Below are 7,649 nucleotides of genomic sequence, written 5' to 3'. Positions count from 1 at the left end.
ATTCAAAATATAACTCCTCCCATCTCTGTTGTCCGAGATTTGGAGAGTTGTGCATGTCATTGCTCCGCTGCTATGGTGGATCTCATTCAGACCGTCTGACAGACACAGAGGCCCATTTGGGTCTCTGGTCTCTGACAAAGTTTAGAGGAGGCTGTACGCTGCGCATTATCGGAGGACTACACAGATGCAACGCGTCACTGCCCACAGCAGAGCGAGTCCACCAGCCGCGCTGCTCACCTCTATTGTTACAGAGAGTGGACACGAAGCGACGGACGGGTCTGTGATACTCAGAGCTCATACCTGAAGCCGGGGAATTGCACCTGGGATGGCTCGTGAAAAAAATGTTTTCAGTTTGCGACAATTCGAAACTTACGCAGACAGGGAGCGCTCTTGAACCCCCTCACAGTCTCTGAAAGCACAACTAGTCGATCACGAGTGGCTCAACAGGTAGATCTATAGATAAACTCATCTTTCAGAAATTTGACCAACCGGGTTGACACTTCAGCGTGAGAAATCGGGAGGGAGGCGTGTGAGCGTGTGAAACCAGTCAAATGCGTGTGTCTCACGGCCAATGCGTGAGAGTTGGCAGCCCTGAGTTTAGACTACAACACCGACACCAAAATATCTATTCATTTAATGATAAAAATAAGGTAGTGTCTCCAAACTTATGTTTTAACAGTAAGGGCTTTTATACAACTAGGAAGACAAAAGTTATAAGGTACAAGACTGACTGTACATATTTCGTTATCGAACGAAGGAACTACTCATCCCATAAACCACTGCGCACCACTGAGTAAAGGGAGCTAATGGTTGTTTAGCTAAGAGCTAATTCGGCTAACCGCTAGCGGTGACAGCGTGTAATAACTTTAAAAGACTAAAAATAAAACCTGAAAACATTTAATCTTTAAAATGTATACCACTTATTTAAGAGTGAATCAAGCTGTCCACTGGGTGTCAGCTTAATTACTATATTTGCAATTAATTATAGTATTTTCAAAGAAAAACATAAAATGTATTTGTATTATGTTATTCCAGCCATTTTGTAATTAATATGTTATCTAAATTATTAATTACACACTAATGTAAATGAATTGCTCACTAATAAAAATGAGTTATTCCAAAGAAAATCATGTTGGCGCACTCAAATTACCTGTTGGTCCACTTACATTTCTAGTCAATATACCCTTCTGGTTTAAATAGGGAGTTCCTAAAGGAAGATTATGTATCAGAAATATGTTTTCAGTGGCCATATAGTTCAGTAATTCTAAGTTAAGTCAGTGTGTTGTTTTTACTTTGCCCCTAATCAAGTACATGGTATCCGTGTGTCTTCTTTCAGGTGTATATGACACACTTACGGCAGCTGTGGCTCAGTGGTAGAGCGATTGCCTGCCAATTGGAAGATTGGTGGTTCAATCCTTGCCCCTGCAGACACTGAACCCCGAGTAGCCCCCGATGCTGCGCGAGTGTGAATGTGACGGCTGGACAGTTGTTGGACAAGGCAGGAAGGTATGGTATTGTTTGCTGAAATTTTGTTGCTTAAGAATAAAGTATTTCACTTTCGCATAGTTAAGATTTTGAAATGTATCTGTAATTGCAGATAACTCAACAAGCAGACATTGAAGATTCCTATGTTGCAGCTAACATAAAGGTAATTCAAACAACTTTACCTAACCTTGATCCTTAATAACCAATAACTTTTGTCAATCACTAATTTATGTTTATTTTCAGAGGGACTATGGTCTGAAAGAATGCTCCGTTTTGTCAAATCCTGTGTGGTTTAACCAGGAACTTTTGGATGTGTTGGGTGACGGCAGGATTCACCTTCCTCCTGCACTGATCAAAGCCATTCCAAAGGGCCAGAAGGTAACAGGTTTACTGTGGTTTTGTCTTTTACTTGAAGGTGAAATGAGTACAATATTTTCATAAATTATGTGTGTTAGTAAAGAGCAAGTTTTCATGTTTCTTTTTCTTCCCTCAAAAGACAACCACAAAACTTCGCGAGAGACCAAATGGATGCAGGAAACAAAAACTCTACCAGCAGGTTTGTCTTTGTTTGTGAATTTCACAAATGTTTTCTTTCACTTAGTTATAGACAACAAAACATATTTGAATGTATTTAGTTAAAAGTTTTGTTTCATATTATTTGTAGGAGGAGGCAACACCATTGGTGGACTTGGTCAGCCCATCACCTGCCAGAGTTGCGGTGGAAGAGGTCAACCCCCATTCTTCTAATCCATCATTGAAGGACACCAGGGAGGTTTGATAAAGAGACATAGATGTTGTCAGGCAGTGTTAAGTGTTTGCTACATAAAACATTTGTCACCTTTTAATCTCTAAACATTTTTTTAATTATGACTACAGGACCATGCCGTAAAGCTTCAAGAAAGAACCCCAGTGTCACAGAGGACAGAGGATGTTCATCAGGTTTGTTTTCTATTCAATTTATATTAGGTTTTCAGCATTTAAAGGTCTGCTAACATGTACATGGTATGTTATTGTAAAAGTATCAAGTTTACATTATTTCAATAAACCTCTTGCTTTGTTTGTCTGTTTTTAGATGCCAAGCAACAAAAGATGCAAAATGGCACAGCATGAAGACAGCAAAGGTATGGAGCATGCAGTGGTTCAATGTACATGTGCTGATAATGCTGTGAAGCCAATAGTTGTTGGGAGCAAGCATTTCAGAGTGCTTGAAAAGAGTACTACTGAGACAATGTGTGCTGCTGCAGCTCTGATAAGGCATGAAGTTACCAATTTTTGCACTTGGAATACTTCTGTGTTGGATTCAATACACGAGCAAGGACAAATTTTGGCCTTTGACAAACCAGAAAGAGGTTTTGAAGGACAGTATAATGTTTTCAATGCGTGTTTCAGCTTGTCTGTGGGTACAGAAATGACAGGTTGTTGTGTTTACTCTGACTTGTATTACTCATTGCATGCAGCACTGCTGGAAGAGAACCACTGTTTGTTGAATTTGAATGGGTACTATTGTACAATTGTACAACACAACAATTATTTAGTTGTTTTGGATTTCAATGCTTGCAATACCTCTGGAATGCCTTCAGATTATGGGAAGAGTATAGCACTTGTTCACACTAGTTTCTTGGAAATGATGATGCACATTTCCCACTTGTCAAAGGCACTGCATGCAGCAATGTTTACTGTTAGTGTGAGGATAGAAGTTGAAGACAGAAGTCCCTTAGCTAATGCATCAACACATACACCGGTTTATAGTATTGAGAACACAACAGGTCTGTTTCATTATGTTCAAGGATCCTTTCATCAAGGGGATGATCAATTTGGTGACAATGCAGGGAGGCAATGTGTTCCAAATTCCTTGGCAGCAATGGTTAAGCATGAAGAAAAAAGCATTATGACATGGAGTTGTCAAGATGTAGACAACACTCTTGTATCAGGGGACATCTTTTACACATTTTTGTCAACATCAAATATGATTTCTGATGAGTCAGGTAATGGTTATCGCCTTATAAATGACTTGCCAAACAAGGCAACTTTCAGGAATAGTGCCTATCTCTTACAATACAATCAGCCTTTAGTAGGACATTTGCATGTAAATGAAGGAGAGTTTCTGGTTGCCGGCTTTGCTTACACCTTAACTGAAAACATTTGAATCATGTGATCGATGTTTCTTTAGGTTTAGGTTTAATAGTTTATTTGAACATAAAAAAACAACAACATTAAAATAAAAGATTTATATACATGCATTCCTGCATACATATATAATTAAAATGACATAAATAAGGTCATGTACTTTTTAGCACAGTCTTCCAATATTGAAAGTCATTCAAACGCAACTAAAATTTTCCATGTTCAAAAGGAGTAGGAAGAAGTTGATAAACAACTTATCAAGTCCGACCCCCTTTCTCTACTTTTATCCTTTAGTAAATCTTATTCTTCAGTTATTTACACATTATTATTTACACATCCTAGACACAGATGCATACATACTCAAACACTTATAAACCCTCTTTTTTATTATATATATTTAATATATTAATATATAGACATACCAGCATATAAATGCCAAGAAACCATACAGTCTACTACAATACCATCACTTCAAGTCCTTTTCGTATCCCTTTAATATATTCATTTTAAATAATCTCTTGAAATTACTCATTGTTATAGATGATTTCATCTCTTCACTGCAGCTGTTCCATAAAGTAACTCCTTTAGTTGAGATGCAGTGATATTTAGCATTCGTTCTTATAGGTTTTGTTTTATATACAAATATTCCTCTTAAATGATGTTTGCTCTCTCTTATTTGGAACAACCCTTGGACACTGTTTGACAGCTGATGATTATTTATTTTGTACATAATTTGTGCAGTTTTAAAGTCAACAATATCTCTGAATTTTATTGCTTTTAATTTAATAAACAGTGGATTAGTTGGTGCTCTATAAGTGGTTTTATTTACAATTCTTAAGGCTCTCTTTTGAAGAATGAATATAGGTTCAGTGTTGGTTTTGTAAGTGTTTCCCCATATCTCCAAACAATAAGTAATGTATGGAAGTATGAAGGAACAATACAGCATATATAATGAGCGCTGGTTTAATAAATAATTGGTTTTATACAGTATAGCAATTGATTTAGATATTTTACCATTAATATAGCGTATATGTGGCTTCGTCGATTATGACGCCCAGAAATTTAAGTTCTTTTACTCTTTCAATTTCAATATCATTTATCATAAGTTTTTTGTGTAAGGTTGTGTTACGATTACCAAAAATTATAAATTTAGTTTTACTTAAGTTTAGTGTTAGTTTATTAGCATAAAACCAGCTCTTCATCTTTTTTAATTCATTTTCTGCTGAATCCAAGAGTTGTTCCAAATTTTCCCCAGAACAGATTAAATTAGTATCATCAGCAAATAAAATGGTTGTCAGTGTTTTTGACACCTCCCATATATTATTTATATACAAGTTAAACAACAATGGCCCCAACACTGACCCCTGGGGGACCCCAAAGGTGATTTTCTTTATCTTTGATTTATGGTTTTGCAATTCAACATATTGTGTTCTGTTCTGTAAGTAGCTATTTAACCATGAAAGTGCAGTCCCCCTAATTCCATATTTGCGTAATTTCATGATCAGTAAATTGTGGTCTACTGTATCAAATGCCTTCTTAAGATCCAAGAATATCCCCACTGCATATTTGTTTTGTTCTATTGCTGTTGTTATTTCTTCTACAAATTGTATAATTGCATGTGAAGTTGTCCTATTAGCCCTGAAACCATATTGCTGATCACAGAGAATATTATGTTTAGTAATGAAGCTATCAATCCTTGTAGAAAATATTTTTTCTAATATTTTTGAGAATTGGGAGAGCAGTGAAACAGGTCTATAGTTTGATAGTGTATGTTTTTCACCAGCCTTGTATATTGGTATCACCTTGGCCATTTTTATTTTATCTGGAAAGACTCCAGTTTTTAGAGATTGATTACATACATGCGTTAGAGGTTTGGCAACACAGCCAATAATACTTTTGACCATGAACATGTCAATACCATTCCAGTCGGTGGACTTTTTACTCTTAAATTTGTTAACAATCTCAATAATTTCTTTTTCATCAGTTCCCTTAATAAACACAGATTCATTAATTTTTACATTCTTGCTTAACACATCATTCATATTGTCAGTCTTTGCAAACTCTTCAGCTAAACCTGGACCTACTCCAACAAAATAATCATTAAATTCATTTGAAGCTAAGTTCATATCCTTAACCTCTATATTGTTTTTTGTCAGGAAATAGTTAGTGTCTACTTTTGTGCCTTTATTATTCTTGATAATTTCATTCAGTACCTTCCAGGTGTTTCTTATATTACTTCTGTTGTCCTCTAGTAATTTACCATAATATTTCTTTTTATTGCTTCTCATGATTCTGGTCAGTTTGTTTTTGTATACCTTGTATTTATTTTCTGCATCTTTTGTCCTCTTCTTTAAAAACTCTCTATATAATAAATTTTTCTTTTTACATGCATTTAATATTCCGTTAGTTAGCCACGGTTTATCTTCAGATTTCTGTTTTACCTTTTTCTTTACTAGAGGACAGTTTTTTTCATAAAGTGATGTTACAAGAGCCAAGAATGAATCATAAGCTTCATTCACATTATCTACGTACACTTTACCCCAGTCTTGCTTCATTAAGTCCTCTTTAAATGTCTTGATGTTTTCTTGGTTTCTGTGTCTGGTCATTGTGTAAATAGGGTTGTCCTTCCTGGTCCTGGTGTAGTTGCTGTCATAAACTGTAAATATTGGTAGGTGGTCACTGATATCGTTTATTAGTAATCCACTCACTGTATTGTTATGTATGCTGTTTGTAAATATATTGTCTATTAGTGTTGCACAGTGAGAAGTAATTCGGCTGGGTCTGGTAATTTTGGGATTGAGGCCTAGACTAAACACAGTGTTGATAAATTCCTCTGTCATTTTATGGTTATTTGGATTTAACAAGTCAATATTGAAGTCCCCACAGATGAACATAACTTTTTGACTAGTTTTTGTAAATGTCTCTTCCATCCAGTCCTTAAAAGTGTCAATATTCGAACCTGGTGACCTGTATATGCAACTTACAATGATATTTTTCTTCTTTTCCATACTTATTTCTATTGTGACACATTCCAATAAATTATTCACCGCCATTGACATTTTTTCCACCCCCTTGTAATTTAAATCCCTATCCACATACAGTATCACACCACCCCCACTCTTGTTTACTCTGTTAATAGAAAACATTTCATATCCTTCAATTCCAAAATCTGATTCTTTTTCACTGTTTATCCAAGTTTCTGTTATTGCAATTATGTTAAAGTGCTGTTTCAATTGCTTTAGATAGTGTTTGATACTGTGAAAGTTGGCATACAGACTTCTGCTGTTAAAGTGGATAATGGATAATTGCTGTCCGGTCTTGATTGACCTATTAAATTGTTCATCAGTGTAATAGTTGCAGTTATTGTTTATGTTAGCAAAGAAATTGTTCTCAGGATCAATGTCATTTTCCATATCCTGTGAGTGATGTTCGGTGTACTGGAAGGTGTTCAGTTCCAGGTGCTCATATTCAACCAGACTTTGTAGTGAGTGACTATCTCCAGTATGTGTGTGTATTTTATTTAGTGACATAGTGAGATAAAAGTTTCAAAATTTCATAGGCCTACCTGTTTATGTATTAACGTTAGCTGGCCTTGGTTGTTTTGGTGTGCTGGACCGGGGATGAATGATCAATTTGTCCTGTCGTAAATAGGCAATGTCCCCCCTTTCTCTCGCCGCTCTTAAATCCGGCATGAGTTCTTTCCTTTTCCTTCTGATTGCCTCCGTGAAGTCTTCGTTAATGTATATTCTGGAACCTTTCAGATTTCTGGTTTTCTGTAGTATTTCCGTTCTGTCCTTGTGCCTTAGGAATTTTACCACAATTGGCCTCGGTCGGTCTCCTCCGGGTTTTCCTGTGCGGTGGGCCCTCTCCACCTCCACCTCGCTTTGCAGCTGTAATTTTTCCTTCACAACTTGTTTTACCTTCTCCTCCGTCTCTGACCAGGTTTCTCCCTGTGACTCCTGTATCCCGTCAAATACCAGGTTATTTCGTCTGGATTGGCTTTCCAGATACTCCATTTTGTCCGTGACAGCCAGCAAGCT

This window comes from Etheostoma spectabile, unplaced genomic scaffold (assembly GCF_008692095.1).
Source record: "Etheostoma spectabile isolate EspeVRDwgs_2016 unplaced genomic scaffold, UIUC_Espe_1.0 scaffold00018944, whole genome shotgun sequence".
NCBI classification, from domain to species: Eukaryota; Metazoa; Chordata; class Actinopteri; order Perciformes; family Percidae; genus Etheostoma; species Etheostoma spectabile.
This window is presented reverse-complemented; position numbering follows the sequence as displayed.